At 41.8% G+C, this 17,136-nt stretch overlaps 1 long non-coding RNA gene across 8 annotated transcripts; it reads right to left on the bottom strand.

The window, feature by feature from the left end:
- Positions 1 to 13,354: 13,354 nt before the first annotated feature.
- On the bottom strand, positions 13,355 to 14,906 carry LOC125782350 (uncharacterized). 8 transcript variants are annotated; one of them, XR_007424971.1, is made up of 5 exons: positions 14,809 to 14,906; positions 14,680 to 14,767; positions 14,463 to 14,638; positions 14,243 to 14,418; positions 13,355 to 14,198 (listed from the first exon to the last, which is right to left on the bottom strand). It is a non-coding gene; the product is annotated as an uncharacterized LOC125782350 (long non-coding RNA). The 8 variants fall into 8 exon arrangements; XR_007424967.1 differs by having other exon boundaries at positions 13,355 to 14,418; XR_007424972.1 differs by having other exon boundaries at positions 13,355 to 14,374.
- Between the last annotated feature and the right edge of the window lie 2,230 nt (positions 14,907 to 17,136).

The raw sequence follows: 17,136 nt of genomic DNA, 5'->3' as shown, positions 1-17,136 counted from the left end.
GGTTTAACTGTAACTGTAGCTGTTAGTAACTGTAACTGCTTGTAGCTTTAACTAACTGTAGCTATTAGTAACTGTAGCTGCTTTAACTGTTTGTAATTGTAGCTGTTAATAACTGTAACTGCTTGTAGCTTTAACTGTAACTGCTTGTAGCTTTAACTGTAACTGTAGCGGTTAGTAACTGTAACTGCTTGTAGGTTTAACTGTAACTGTAGCTGTTAGTAACTGTAACTGCTTGTAGGTTTAACTGTAACTGCTTGTAGCTTTAACTGTAACTGTAGCGGTTAGTAACTGTAACTGCTTGTAGCTTTAACTGTAACTGTGGCTGTTAGTAACTGTAACTGCTTGTAGGTTTAACTAATTGTAGCTGTTAATAACTGTAACTGCTTGTAGGTTTAACTGTAGCTGTAACTGCTTGTAGCTTTAACTGTAACTGTAGCTGTTAGTAACTGTAACTGCTTGTAGGTTTAACTAATTGTAGCTGTTAATAACTGTAACTGCTTGTAGCTTTAACTGTTTGTAACTGTAGCTATTAGTAACTGTAACTGCTTGTAGGTTTAACTGTAACTAGCAATTTCCTTTAAGAGGCAGGTGAGCTCTGACTTTGGCACCTTCATATCTTAACAGCACAGCACTTTGCGCATCTCAGCAGAGGATACTGACCTGCGTGCTTACTCTGTGAGGGTATGCCAGCAGGTAGTTTACAAACACAGCAATGTTATTTTATTTTTAATTCTGTTTATTGATGTTGTAAAAGTTGGATTTGTGCCCTGCAGCGTGTGTGTGTGAGTGTATGTGTGTGGTGATGTAAGGCTTGAGCATGACGCACCTGTGTAGCTAACATAGGTATGGATGGGTAACTGTTGACTGTAGTCAGGGTTTAAATCGGTCAGTGGCGCACCTGTGTTTTCTGCTGCCAAGATAGAAATGTAGGTGAACACACCTCATTTCCAGACCACCATGCCCATCAGTGTAGATACAGTATATTCCTGAACTCTGAAATAGACTGTTGAGGTGGTGTAAGATAGGAATTAGCATCGCAACACGCCTTGCACAGAGTGTTTGATGGGTCCCCTAATATTATTCGGTTCTTTATGTCTACAGCAGATCTCTACTCCCAAACACAGTTCTTTAGGAAACCTAAACTGGGTGGTCTATCTTAGTCAAGTCAAGTCAAGTAGTTTTATTGTCAATACTGCATATGTACAGGACATACAGAGAATTGAAATTACGTTACTCTCCTTCCCAATTTTACAGCAAGTACAGATAATAGATATAATAAAGGAGAATGGGAGACACTATGTGTACAATACAACAGGGACACAAATAGACATACATGAGACAAAAACAAGGTGCAGTGGTGTGGGGGAGGAATAGATATATAAATATAAGTAAATAAGTAAAAAAATAGATATATAATTATAATATAAAAGAGTGGGAGACACTATATGTTCAATACAGCAAGACACAATAAACATACGTAAGACAATAGTGCAATATTGATGGTGATTGAGATGGAATGACAGTAAAAATAGTAAATAACAGTAGTGCAAATACGGTATATGGTATATAGCTTAAGGCTGGTAAAGTGAATGGGTGCGTAAGTCCTTAAAGTTCACAGTTTAATTAAGTGGAATTAAAGTGCGTATAGACAGTGCAAGTATATCAGTAGTGCAGATATTGGGTGTGTAGTGCAAGTCCGTTTGGAAGGGACCAGTACTTTGTGCATTGTAGTGCAGAGTTTCAGTACTTTATTAGTGGGGGGGTTCAGGATGCTGAGTGAGTGTGTGCTGGGGGCAGGATTGGGATGGGGGGTAGAGCAGGAAGAGAGTTCAGCATCCTCACAGCCTGATGGATGGGGCTGTCTCGCAGTCTGCTGGTCCTCGCCCCGAGACTCCGCAGTCTCCTCCCTGATGGCAGCAGGCTGAAGAAGCTGTGTAGTGGGTGAGAGGGATCTCCTGCCAGACGGAGGGCTTTCCGTGTGAGGCGGGAGCTGTACAGGTCCTGAAGGGAGGGGAGAGAGGTGCCAACAATCTTCTCAGCTGCTCTCACGATGCGCTGGAGGGTCCTGCGGCAGGATGCTGTGCAGGCCCCGTACCACATGGTGAAACAGCTGGTCAGTATGCTCTCGATGGCCCCTCTGTAGAAGGTGGTCATGATGGGGGTGGGGGCTCCAGCTCTTCTCAGCTTGCGGAGAAAGTAGAGACGCTGATTTGCCTTCCTGGCCAGTGACGCTGAGTTGGTGCTCCAGGAGAGGTCCTGTGACGTGCACACCCAGGAACTTGGTGCTGCTCACCCTCTCCACAGCAGTTCCGTTGAGGGTACAGTATGAGTGTGTCAGTGCAGCGTTGCTGGAGTTTACCTACTGTACTCACTAGAGCAGTAATTTAGAGCAGTCAGTGCTTACAGTGACAGTGTGTGAGGGTGGGAATCAATCACTGAGTGGGGGGTGGTGGTTTTGTTACGACAGGCCTACGGGAGACATCCATCAATCCCCTGCTCAGCCCCTCCTATCTCCATCTATACACCCCCAGTCACGGCTGATTTCACCCCTAATGAATAGTGAGAAATAATCTCAATCTCTCTCTCTCTCTCTCTTTTTCCCTCTCACTCTCTCCCACTCACCCTCATTGTTTCCTGATTGATAACAAACATGCTATAACTCTATAATTTTAATTATAAATTTAATCATATAGACACTGTATAGACAAAATTATGAGGACCATTATTCATTGTTTATTCTAAAATTAAGGGTATTAAAAAAAGAGTTTATCCTGCTTTTGTTGTAGTAACTGTCTATACTGTCCAGGAAATACTTTCTACTAGATTTTAGATGTACGGTTTGGATTTTCTATCACTGCTGTATGTGTTTATTAAATTAGTAAATTTTAGACTATTTTACATAGTTTCCCTGTGTTGTTTTCGCCTGTACTTAATTTAAAGTGAGACTTGACTTTCTGAAGCTACCGTTAACTTAGCGTGTTAGCAGATTCACAGAGGAAGCTAAAAGAGCTAGCCAGATTTCTGAGTACCAAACGCAGCTGCCGCGCTAAGCTAAACCATCAACCCCCCTCCCCCCCCCCCCAGCATGCTAAGCTAACCTTTCTGGTACGCTCATAGTTTAATCTAGAGGCACAATTTGTAAAGGTAGAGTTAGCTCCTTTTGTGAAGTGTTTTTCCTTGCTTGTTTTCTATTGATCTGCGTTTTGTACTTCACAACAAGTGTTTCCAGGAAAACCATGCACTGACTTAGGACTTGATATAACACAGTGGATCAACACCAGCAGATGACATGTCTCTCCAAACCATCACTGATTGGAGAAACTTCACACTAGACCTCAAGCAGCTCTCTTCACTCTTCCTCCAGACTCTGCTGCCTTGGTTTCCAAATGAAATGTAAACTTTACTGATCAGTGATGGTTTGGAGAGTCATGTCATCTGCTGGTGTTGGTCCACTGTGTTCGATCAAGTTCAAAGTCCATGTTTTACAACTTTTATAGAGATATAAAGAGATATATTTTTTTCCAGCAGGACATGGCACACTGCCCACACTACCAAGTACCAAAATTCTTTGAGATTTTGAGAAGACATAATCATCAACAATAAAAGAAAGAAAAAAAGCTTAAAATAGATCACTCTGTGTGTAACACATCTATATAGTATGATATTCTATGATATGATTTTTAACTTTTTTTTACACATTTTTAACTGAACTGCTGAAATAAATTTTTTTTTTTTTTACAGCATCGATATATATACTTTCAGGAAAAAGAAGATATATACAGGTGCTGGTCAACGAATTAGAATAATTTGAAATAGTGCAATCATGAAATTCTTTGAATGCATTTTTTGTGCAGAAAGCAAATCAGGTGTTCACCGCACCTGTCCTACTCGTTAGACTAATCACAGAACTCGTTACCTGGAAAAAAATTTGCTCAGCTGAGCTTTACAAAAGGCCCATTTAGGCCATTTAACTGTGACACTGTTGTTTTATTGAATTAGAATAATGGAGAAACCGTTTCATTGAATTAGAATAAATGCTCGATTTTTTCTGTGAAGAGTGTTCACTGTGCAGTATAAAGTCAGGGTTGAGTATAATTTCTAAGTTGTAAAATCAATCATGGGTAAGCAGCGCGACCTCTCAACCGGAATAGTGGCTCAAATTCAAGCCCTTCGCCAACAAGGCTTGACCCAAACTAAAATTGCTGAGCAGCTCGGCATCAGCCAGTCTTCCGTCTGCAAAGCTCTCAAGAAAAACTGCAGCAAGCGCACCAACTGTTCCGGCGTCCGAAAAACTTCTGCTCGCGACAACAAGCAGCTGAGAAAGATCGCAGTCAGCAACCGGTTCAAGTCCACTTCCGAGCTCACCGACTTGTGGAACAAGCAGACCGGCGCTGACGTCTCCAGATCAACCACTTACCGTCGTCTGCGCGAACTCGGCTTCAAATCTCGCGTTCCAGCAGTAAAACCGATGCTGAACAAGAAACAAATGGAGAAACGGCTGAAGTGGGCCAAAGAACACGGCGAGTGGACTGCTGAAGACTGGCAGAAAGTGGTCTTGAGTGACGAATCACGCTTCTGCATCTCCTTCGGTGACCAAGGTCCTCGTGTCTGGCGTCGTGGTGGCGAAACCTACAACCTTGAGTGCGTGAAAAGATCCGTCAAGTTTCCCCAGAGCGTTATGGTCTGGGGATGCATGTCCGCTCGAGGTGTAGGGAAACTCTGCTTCCTCAAGAAGACTGTCAATGCTGCCGTATATCAAGATGTTCTGGAAACGTTCCTGATTCCGACTGTTGAGGAACAGTTCGGCGAAGAAGACTTCATATTTCAACAGGATCTTGCACCGGCTCATGCGGCAAAGTTGACCAAAGATTGGTTCACTAAAAAACAGCTTGAAGTTTTGGCATGGCCGGCCAACTCGCCTGACCTCAATGTCATTGAAAACCTTTGGGCCATCGTCAAGCGGAAAATTCGCGACAGAAAGCCTACTACGCTGGACCAACTGAAGCAGAACATCGCCACTGCCTGGGAAGCTGTGAGTGCGGAAACTTGCGACAAGCTGGTCAAATCGATGCCGCGGAGACTTCAGGCAGTCATACAAGCCAAGGGGGCAGCCACAAAATACTGAGAAAGTGATGATTGTAATTATAATAAAAATTATTCTAATTCAATGAAACTGTTTCTCCATTATTCTAATTCAATAAAACAACAGTGTCACAGTTAAATGGCCTAAATGGGCCTTTTGGAAAGCTCAGCTGAGCAAATTATTTTCCAGGTAACGAGTTCTGTGATTAGTCTAACGAGTAGGACAGGTGCGGTGAACACCTGATTTGCTTTCTGCACAAAAAATGCATTCAAAGAATTTCATGATTGCACTATTTCAAATTATTCTAATTCGTTGACCAGCACCTGTACTTAAAAATGTTGCAGAATTTACACTGTGAAAAAGAAAATTTCTTATTTGCCCAAATCTCAAGTTTAAATGTAATTTAGCTTTTTTTTTTTATTATTAGCTTAGAAAAACTTATTTTGTAACTCTTATTTTTTCTTATTTTTAACTCTAATTTTAACTTTAAGTATCAAACTCTAAAATATAAACACACTCTCAACAATCCCAACATTCTCCCAACAATCTCAGTACAGTAAGTCATTTAGTTTGGGTGTAACAGTGACGTTTGGCTGGTGATGGATGGGTGGAAAAGAATCTACTGATAAAGAATAGTAGTCCATCTATAGAGAAATAATGAAAACCATGAACTGTGAGCTGGTACAACACTGTGTGAGATGATTGTAGAGCATCAGAGCTTTAGGCCTGTAGTCCTGTATCTTCTCATTAGCTTTGATTCATCCTTTGACACTGATTACAGTGATGGGAAACAGTGTATTGATGGCTGCTAGTAATCACGGCCCGAGCGGCCGACACAGCTTCCCACTACCTCACTGTGGTTTTTATCGACCTTGTGATGTCGCTGGCGGGCAGGCTGGTGCAGATTTTATGACCCTCGGTTTCCATAATTGGGTGTGTAAATGGTCTCTCCCGTAGACCTAATGGAGGTGAGCTAACGCATTCCCGGTTACAGCGCTTTCCATTAGGCCTCGGCAGCTGTTTACACCACCGAGCGTCCTGCCTTTACACGCCGGTTACCTCTGAGCTCACCTCCTCAAGGGCCATCCGGCGAGAAGACAGAGGTCGTTTCAGGACATCTCAAGCTTTCTGATTGTGTGTAAGTGTGTGTGTGTGTTTGTGCATAAGCCACAGGGGTGTAATTTGAAATATGAATGCCATACGACTGATTAAAATCTAATCAGTGCTAAAAGCTTTGTGTAGCTGTAGAGCGCTGAGTGCTTCTTTCTAACTGCTGACACTACAGACTGAGTTGTAGCGACGGTGGAGGAATTACAAGATGTTTCATAAGTGGTGGGACTGACTTAAGTGGCCTTGATTATATTACCATTCTCAGCATGATCCTGCGGAGGGAGGTGACAGTTATGTCAGTTAAATACAAAAAAAAATTAAAGGGTTCCTAATAAATTGGCCAGTAAATGGATATACAAGACAGTATTTCTTGTGTATATTTCAATACGGTGTTTCCAATAAAGTGGCCAGTGAGTGGAAGGAAGCACAAGGTAGTAAGATAGTAGACGTTTCTAATAAAGTGGAAGCACAAGGTAGTAAGACCGACCATCCATCCATCCATCCATCCGCCCGCAACTTCCATCCATCCATCCATCCGCCCGCGACTTTCATCCATCCGCTCGCGACTTCCATCCATCCATCCGCCCGCGACTTCCATCCATCCATCCGCTCGCGACTTCCATCCATCCACCCACCCGCGACTTCCATCCATCCATCCACCCGCCCGCCCGCGACTTCCGTAGTAAGACCGACCATCCATCCATCCGCCCGCGACTTCCATCCATCCATCCATCCGCCCGCGACTTCCATCCATCCATCCATCCATCCGCCCGCGACTTCCATCCATCCATCCACCCATCCGCCCGCGACTTCCATCCATCCATCCATCCGCCCGCGACTTCCATCCATCCATCCATCCGCCCGCGACTTCCATCCATCCATCCATCCGCCCGCGACTTCCATCCATCCATCCGCCCGCGACTTCCATCCATCCATCCGCCCGCGACTTCCATCCATCCATCCACCCGCCCGCGACTTCCATCCATCCATCCACCCACCCGCGACTTCCATCCATCCATCCACCCGCCCGCCCGCGACTTCCGTAGTAAGACCGACCATCCATCCATCCGCCCGCGACTTCCATCCATCCATCCATCCGCCCGCGACTTCCATCCATCCATCTGCCCGCCCGCGACTTCCATCCATACTAAACATTGGCTAACTCCTCCTTTCTTCACTGGCTCTACATGGCTTATGATTATGGGTATTTAACGAGGCTCAGAAGATAATAAGCCAAGTTTAACTGATATAAAAGTCAGGCTAATACCAAACAACACAACACCATATGTTGATTAGCAGCGCTGAAATGATTGGCATCACCGCACACAGTGATTAATAGTAGGCCGGTGATTGACATCAAAACAACACACCCGTCTAAATCAACTCTGCTGGATTTTGTCAGTCAATATTACAAGAAGCAAGCACACACTGAGCTAACACAGCACGAGAAATACATGTGAGATCAGGTGCTCCAGCCTTTAAATGCTACTGCCCACTATTGGGGTCAACTGTCTACCTGATAGCTTGATGTTATGGTGAAGAACTCTGGTGGTTCTTGGGTTGTGAATGTTAAGTGAACTTGTTTAAACATGTGATCTCTAAATCTACAGTTATTTATACATGTTCCTGACTTTAGTAAATCTGAATCTCATCCTTCTCAAACATGTTCTGAGCTTCTTGGATTTTTTTTGCTGTGTTTATAAAAAATAAAAAGAGAAATTAACCTTTTCAAACAAGCTGTGTTTTTATGTAAGAGCTGGCTGTAGTCCATCATGATCACTGGCATGAAGAAAAGAGGGCGTGAACTTGGAACTTTCATCACCACTGAGTTATTAATCTAATTATATTAGTTTTAGTGAATTTTGAGGTAGGTAAACATTCGTGGCTACATGTACCTTCAAACTGAGATTTTTGTGTTGGATCAGATTATATAAATATGATAAGGGTTGAGTCTGTGTGTTGCCATTGATTGCTTCTTTGCTATTGGCTTTTGACGCAATGTATTTGCATATTGGGTGTGTCCTCCAGTTATTGACACCAATGATCGATTTGTAGCATGGGCGATGCCTGGCCTGGGCTTCCAGGGCTTTAGCCCCGAATCAAAAGACATGGATCAAACTGTGTGCTTAATAAATTACAGCCTGTGACAGTTAGCTTAACTTTATATATGTATGTGTATGTATATATATGTATATATATGCCCAGGCAACGCCCCTTTGTAGTCATTCTCCACAGGCTACCTTGGTTATAATTGTCAGTCAGGTATTACAATTAACTATCAAGCCTCTATATTATAGGCTGTAAGAGCAAGCAACTGAGCTGCTAACGATGTATGGGCTGTTTTTTTGTGTTCACTCAGTTTAAATACTGTATAATTAAATAAAATAATTCTAAATGAAAATAAAAATAATTAATTAGAGATCGAAAATCAGTAGGGTCTATAGCAGGGGTTGGCAGTATATGATCCGCGGGCCAGATGTGGCAAGCAAGAAACATCTGGCCCTGAGGTTGTTTGAACTATAATGAACGATAATGAAAAACAATAATAATAATAATAATAATACAATTCTTCTCTAGCGAGCTTTTGTTTACATTCCTCCTCTTTCTCTCTGTTGTGCTTGGCATGACTTTAGTTTCCGCCCGTTTTTTAAGATAAGATAAGATAAGATAATCCTTTATTAATCCCACAATGGGGAAATTTACCATGTTACAGCAGTGCAGAGTAAAGGACAGAGAAACAGGTCAGGAAAAGGTAAATACAAATAATGATAAATCTATATATACAAAAAAAACTATTGCAGGAAAATATATAAAGATAGTTTAAAAAATTATATATAGTAAAAGAAAAAATATATATACATCTAGTGCATAGAGATATGATTATGGTATGGTGGACCAGTATTAGTGCACAAGAGTAACAGTGAATAAATATTAAATAAATAATAGATAAAAACAAAAGTGAGAAAAAAATATTGCACATTAAATAAATTGCACAAATGGTGATCACAGTACCCGTAGTGAGATGGATATTGCACAAGGTAAGCATTACAGCTACACTGAGTAGTATGTAGGTTGTATGAAGTCCTGAGATAGTAAACTAGTGTTTACTGGGAGCGCGGTGTGTTGTAAAGTCTGATGGCGTGTGGACACAGCGTGGGTGCAGCAGCCGGGTACTGAAGGAGCTGCTCAGTGCTGTCAGAGAGTGATGCATGGGATGGGACAGGTTCTTCAGCATGTTGTTAAGCTTAGTCCTCATCCTCCTGTCTCCCACCACCTCCACTGGGTCCAGAGGACACCCCAGGACAGAGCTGGACTTCCTGATGATTCTGTCCAGTCTCTTCCTGTCAGCGGTGGAGATGCTGCTGCCCCAGCAGACCACTCCATAAAAGATGGCTGATGCCACCACGGCATCAAAGAAGGCCCTCAGTAGTGTCCCCCGCACGCCAAAGGACCGGAGTCTCCTCAGGAGATGCAGTCTGCTCTGACCTTTCCTGTAGAGAGCAGCCGTGTTGTCAGTCCAGTCCAGCTTGTTGTTAAGGTGGACACCTAGGTACTTGTAGGACCTCACTATCTCAATATCCGAGCCCTGGATGTTCACAGGCACCGGAGGAGAGTGTTTGGTCCTGCGGAAGTCCACCACCAGCTCTTTGGTTTTTCCTGCGTTGATCTGCAGGCAGTTCCTCTGGCACCATTTCACAAAGTCCTGCGTCAGTTCTCTGTACTCCTTGTCATCTCCATCACTGATGAGTCCGACGATAGCAGAGTCGTCTGAGAACTTTTGCAGGTGGCAGCTGGCAGAGCTGTACTTGAAGTCTGCAGTGTAGAGTTTTTCCGTCCATTCTTGGGCTCTCTTTATGGTGCGTTTATTAATTTATTTTTTCCTTTTTTCTTGGGTTTACCTGCTTTGAGATCAACTGTTCTGCAATTGGGTTCAACAACCCTCTGGGCTGGAGAGCTACTAGTCTTCAATTCACTTCATTTTCCAAAACAGCTTTTTTCTTTTTGTTGCCACCACGTAAAACCTAATTGCCCACCCTTGGTCTGTAGTATAGAATATTTTGTCTTTAACATATTTACTTAAATTCAATAAAAAAAACAATTCACACATTCACATCACATATTTTTGCAGATCCTAAATCAATATGACATAACTTTACTACCCCAGCTAAAACTAATCCCATACAAATATGATTTATAACCTTAATGGATCATTTGACCTCACACATTTTACTTGCTTTAGAAAATCATGTTCAATACAATACTAAAAGCCAAGTTCACCAAGTTCTTGTTTTTTTATATATATATATATATATAGAAAATCACAGGAAGCCTAATAATGCAGTGGTCCATGTTCATGTCCATAATGAGTGTATGTACACCTACGAGCACAGCTGTCATCCCAATAAAAGAAGTACTTTAATTCATGTGTGTACTTTTACAAACTCAGAAAAAAAGTTCAGATGAGAAAAAAAAAGAAATCAGAAGAAAGTAAAGTAAAGGCGAAGACAGGCGGGCGAGCGCAGAGCTTAATGAAATCTCCTTTGTGCTCTTACATCTACGAGGCAGCGATGCAGTCACCCACGCATGCTCTTAACCCACTCTCTCGCTTTGTTTCTGAGAGCGGATACCTGACGGTCAGCGCCGAGTTAACCAGGCGTGAGTGGAGTGCTGATAGCTCCCTCTGAGCCGCTGGTCCATCATGATCTGTGTAATCAGTGGTGACAGAGGTGTCATTTCCCTCCCCTCGTCCCCGTCGCGCTCACGCACTCGCGCATGCATAATACAAACTTCCTAAGAGAAGCGCTGACAGGAAACAGTGGCACTCTGATTGGCAATCCTCCGCCTGTCACATTACACTTACCAGCTTCATTAAACACGGAGGAGCAGAGGATGCGCTCATGCAGAAACCCAACCGACAGCTCTTTTCTTTTTTATTACAGCTTTTTTTAGTTATTAAATATAAATATAAATATTCGAATGTAATTTTTTTGATCCACAGCGCTGGGACTCTGGATGCGTTACTACATTGTGTCAAATTACACAATTTCTGTAACAAACAATATGTGACTGTATAGATGACATTACACACACATTTAAAACTAAAGTGTAACAACCATGTCATTGATTTAAAATGCGCTTTTATCTTGGTCTAATGAAAAATTATGATTTCGGGTTTAAACCTGTTTAAACCTGCCCAAAAGCAAATTCATTCCCTATTAAAACAACTTAAAATAAATCATTAAACTCAAATAATATTTTTTTACTTCATGTCAGAGGTTATGACATCACATCAGATCACTCCTCCTGGAGTTTTTCTGTCAGTATGTCTCACACTTTTTCCATTGGCTCTTGTCACCACTATTACACGTAAAGGGCGTGACCTCCCTTTCCATCATTGTGAAGTTGTTCTCCTCAGGGTATCTTCTCTTAACTACTGAGGAAATTTTATATAATGGGTAAATGCTTGTATGCAGTTTTGTTGGTTATATTGCACAGTTACACTGCTTTTACTTAAGAAATGAAAGCCTGATTAGAGACTTTGAAAGTTTGCCCAGCTTTAACTGTTACTTAATATTAGAATATTGAATATCGTTTTGAAATTTTCTAACATAATGTAGTAGGTTAAAGGCAGTGATGGGAATAACGGCGTTACCATTTCCGACACCCTGTTATTGCACGTTACTTTAGCCGCTCAATTAACTTTTTTTTTTTTAACTTTGCGCATAAAGACAAAGGCGTGTGTGTGTGCATGCGTGTGCGTTGTGTGTGTGAGTCTCAAGGGAGGGGAGGATGAGAGAAACGCCTAAGCAATGATTGGCTAAGGTATAGTAAGTTTATGTCTTCAGCCAATCAGAGAAAAATGTTGATACTCCAGAAGACCACAGTAAAAGCTATTATTCATAAATGAATAAAACATGCAACACTGGTGAACCTTCCCAGGAATGGTTGGCTGACAGAAATTATTCCAAAAGGGCATGAACAACTCATCCAGAAGGTCAGAGAAGGACCCAGAACAATGTTTAAAAAAACACAGGTCTCAAAAGAAACCTTACTGTATGTTTTACTGCTGAAATTCAGATAAAAGTATGGATGCTACTCAAAATTCCCAAAGCAGTCGGAATGCTAAAAGATGACACATTGAGCAATAAAACACTGTGTAATGACATCACGCACAGATAGATACCCTGCACAATGACATCATATGCAATTAAAACATTAAAAAAAGATGTATCCTTCTCTATGCCCACCCCTCTCTCCTTTCTTTTCATTCAATTTGCCCCTCTCTCTCTTTACCATGCCTCTCTCTCTCTCTCTCGCTGTCTGCTGATCTGAAGCCCCCCACTGTGAACCCCTGAGGATCCCTGTCTGTCGGTTGGCGGGTCGCTGGGGGAGAGCGCGGCAGGCCCATCAGGAAACATCACAGGCCCACCACCCGCCAGACATCCAGCGGCCAGCCGCTCACTGCCAACATCCAACGGACAGCCACGTGGCCACAATGCACACACACACTCTCACATGCGCACACTCACACACTTGTCAGAGCATTTTTTTGTCTCTCTCGTCCTTTAGGTAGCCTGCGGCTAACGCTATTAATGTGTGAGCTACGGGCTAGCGCTCTATCTGCACACACACACCCGCAGCGCATGCTAGCTGGAGGCAGGAGCTGTATTAGCACTGCCATGCAGAGAGAGAGAGACAGAAAGAGAGAAAGAGAGAGAGAGATTGATTAGTCTGTAACTTTATTTCCCCCCATCATTCAAAATTCTAATTTTGGAGTCACATCATGTCCATCATTTTGGTCTTAACATTCCAATGTTACATCTCAGGCCTTTGAGTAGCAGTGGAGCTCCGGACGGAGAGACAGACAGCTGGACGGACAGACTGGCTCCTCCTACAAACTAAAAACCCAGAGAATTGTCTGTTCAGTCCTTCCCCTGCCTGCTCTGTAACCAAATACTTTCATTTTTACAGCAAAATCAGTAATTCCAGTAAATAACTGTTTAACAACAGTCCATTTAATACTGTAGAACACAGTGAATCATGGAATGCCCTATAAGTAAAGCTGACAACTGTTTATATTTAACGAAAAAAAAAATCTTCAAGGTGGTTAGATTAATGAGGTTTCCAGAAAGTTTTATTTTGTTACAATCCAGCACATGCAAAAATCTACAAATATTTACCCAATTAAAGACAGTAAAAAATAACTTTCTAACTATAAGGTGCATTTAAAAGGGCAAGAGACATAGAGTGAGAGAGAAAGAGAATGGGGAGTGAGAAAGAGAGCAAGATAGAGAGTGTGAGGGAGAGAAAGCAACGGAGAGAGAAACTCCCCTATCTGTTAGATGAGCACTCTGGCAGCTCAATATATCACAGCCTGTCACCAAGAGAGAGACAGAGTGACCATATCACACTAAATATCACATTAACACACACTATACACACACACTCTCACAGACCATACACACACATGCACACTATACACACACACACACATACAGGTTTACAATGCAGCTGTGAGGACCATGACATTTCTTCTTCCTGTGAGGACCACTATTTCCAGACATCACACTGAAACTACAATAACACAGTTCGCCTTTAGATGTCAGTAGCAACGGCAACTTGATTTGTTTTCAGTGGTAACTCAAACACAGAATTCCATTAGTGCGCTATTCAAGCGAGGACCAACTACCGATTGGAGGAAATTATTAGGCTTTCCCTAATTGGACATCGGGTAGCAAAACGTTCCAGGATGGTGGGTGGGGTCAAAACAGGGCTAAAATGTAGGCAAAACACTCTGGCTACATGGAAAATGTAGTTTTTAAACCCATTTAAACAAAACAAATGTTTTTAAACTTATATTTTAATGTGTCTGAAAAGGATACTGTCCTGTTTTACAAACAGAACACAGTGGATATCATCAGAACTGAGCTTTTATATCTGAATTTTATTTTATTTTATTTTATTTATTACCTGGAGAAGCTACAGTATTACAGTACAGTAAGACCTGGAGAAGTGGTGTAGAGCTACAGTATTACAGTAGAGTAAGACCTGGAGAAATGGTGTAGAGCTACAGTATTACAGTACAGTAAGACCTGGAGAAATGGTGTAGAGCTACAGTATTACAGTACAGTAAGACCTGGAGAAATGGTGTAGAGCTACAGTATTACAGTACAGTAAGACCTGGAGAAGTGGTGTAGAGCTACATTATTACAGTACAGTAAGACCTGGAGAAATGGTATAGAGCTACATTATTACAGTACAGTAATACCTGGAGAAATGGCGTAGAGCTACAGTATTACAGTACAGTAAGACCTGGAGAAATGGCGTAGAGCTACAGTATTACAGTACAGTAAGACCTGGAGAAGTGGTGTAGAGCTACATTATTACAGTACAGTAAGACCTGGAGAAATGGTGTAGAGCTACATTATTACAGTACAGTAAGACCTGGAGGAATGGTGTAGAGCTACATTACAGTACAGTAAGACCTGGAGAAGTGGTGTAGAGCTACAGTATTACAGTACAGTAAGACCTGGAGAAGTGGTGTAGAGCTACATTATTACAGTACAGTAAGACCTGGAGAAATGGTGTAGAGCTACATTACAGTACAGTAAGACCTGGAGAAGTGGTGTAGAGCTACAGTATTACAGTACAGTAAGACCTGGAGAAATGGTGTAGAGCTACATTATTACAGTACAGTAAGACCTGGAGAAGTGGTGCACCTCTCGCTAACACATCAAACTAATTCACCCACCTCAAGGTAAACCATAGAGCCATGTAAGGTGTTCCGTGGTCACATTTTGAGAAAGTAAAATATATTAATTCATTGTCTGGCTGCTGGCTGTTCTGCGTGAGCACCGCGGAGAACGCGCGCGGCATTGCTCCTCAGTCTTGGTAAAAATAGTAAGGTTGGTTGAAGTGTAGTTCAAACAGCAAAGCAATGATAAAAAACTATAACCACCATCTTTACTGAAATGTTATCTGACCAAGTCTGAGGTAAAATGCGCTGCGCCTATAGTCTCTTTCACAGCGCGCGGCACTGAGTTCAGAACCGCTACCAATATAACCATATAAACTTCAGATGAGTAAGGACACGTAAAGTGAAACAAATATTGTCAAATATAAAGGACAGGTTTCTATTATTTTAAAATGGAACTAATGTCTTTTTTTTTGGTCGGTTGTCTCCTGCGAGCCGATTTCTTAACGTCACGACATTTTAATCATCATATTATATATAATAGGAAAAACCAAATATTAAAAAATATAAAAAATATAATGTATAAAAATATAATCTAACGAATTTCAAAATATCAAAACGAAATTCTCAATAGAATTGAAGGAAACAGCCAAACTAATGTTACCAACAAAACCGCAAATATCCCAAGCAGCCTGTCAGCCGGACGTCAGTGTTAGCATATGAACTGCAGGCGTTGCTTATGCACAACAAACGATTCAGACGTGCAATGTGAGCTGTCCACATCACCTGATTAAAAAAATCCCACAGTGTCCGCTGTTTTGGTAAATTATTTAATCCAAGTCTTCCTCTCAGCTCAGAGCGCACTTTAAATGCAGGATTGCCCTGTCAAGCCCTGGATAATCTACACACTTATCTCTTGGGCTATAAGGCTTATAGTATAAGCTCAATATAAAACCATGTTCTTAAACCATGTTAAATTATATTCGATCATTCAGACATCATTCTTGTAGGCTAATTTACAGATTTTTCTTAAATAATTGTAGGGCTGGACCCGAATATTCGGGTATTCGGATATTCGTTCGTTGAGTAGGTATTCGTTTTTTTATTTTGGTATTGGGATATTTTTTTCCTTTCCAGAGCTCCACCTCACTCTAACCACTTCTGTTCACGCGGGTCCCGTCAGGATATCTTGCGGCACAGACAGAACTGAATTGTTATTGGCGGGAACAGGAGTTTAATCAATCCAGAGGATGCGGGAGAAAATTAATAAATAGTTAAGAAAATTGTAATAATCACGCAGTGATTCTCATGCACGCAACAAAAAAAAATTCTCCAAAATTCCAGCACTTTCCAGGCCTGGAAAACAGAATGTTAAAATTCAAGCATTTTCCAGGATTTCAAGCACCCGTACGAACCCTGGTAAGTGGTTCACAGGTGGTTATTTTAGATTTCTTATGCACCTGTCTTATAATATAAGGGATACTAAGGGTGAATCCCATTTCTCCCCTTGGCCCTACCCCTTACCCCTACCCCTTCTTTTCGAGTGTAATCCTTCCCCTTGGAACGGAGTTACAAGGGGAATGGGTAATATCCTACCCCTAGGAATTGGGACAACCCTTCAAGCACCAGGTGAAAGGTGAATCTTATTGAAAATAGCCTCCATAATATACTAGAAATTGTATATCACACTGGTTCCCAACACTGGTCCTGGAGCAGGTAATGTGTTACAAAAACAATATAATGTGCAAGAATATGGTTCCTCAGTGACAGAGGAATCACTGGTATATCACAATGACGTTTGTCAATGAACAATAAATACATAAATAAATAGCACTGATTTATGACCAGGCTACTAGCGGAGGTGTGTAGGTGACCCTGCTGGGCTGATGTGATGATAGCAGTGGAGCGCTAAAGTTCAGTAGCCTAGCTGCTGGTTAACTAGTTAACTTTAGGGCATTGTATGTGTACAGAAAGGGGGCAGGAGGTGCAGAAATTAATTAATATTGTCCATTCCTTAATTCCTCTGTGATGGGGAGCTGAAATTAGCTCTGATTATTTTTTATTTGGTTTATTTTTTCCATTCCGCCTTAAATGCGGTAGCGCCTGCCGTCTGTTACACCATTTAAGGTGGAACGGGAAAGTTAGCTAGCTAGCTAGCTAGCTACCGAAACGAACTACTAGCGAACTTTTTATGCTTGTTACGAAGAATTCAGCCATAAAACATCAAAACTACACAATAAACTAAGGT

The sequence above is a fragment of the Astyanax mexicanus genome, chromosome 17, assembly GCF_023375975.1.
Source record: "Astyanax mexicanus isolate ESR-SI-001 chromosome 17, AstMex3_surface, whole genome shotgun sequence".
Taxonomy (NCBI): Eukaryota; Metazoa; Chordata; class Actinopteri; order Characiformes; family Acestrorhamphidae; genus Astyanax; species Astyanax mexicanus.
This window is presented reverse-complemented; position numbering and strand designations above follow the sequence as displayed.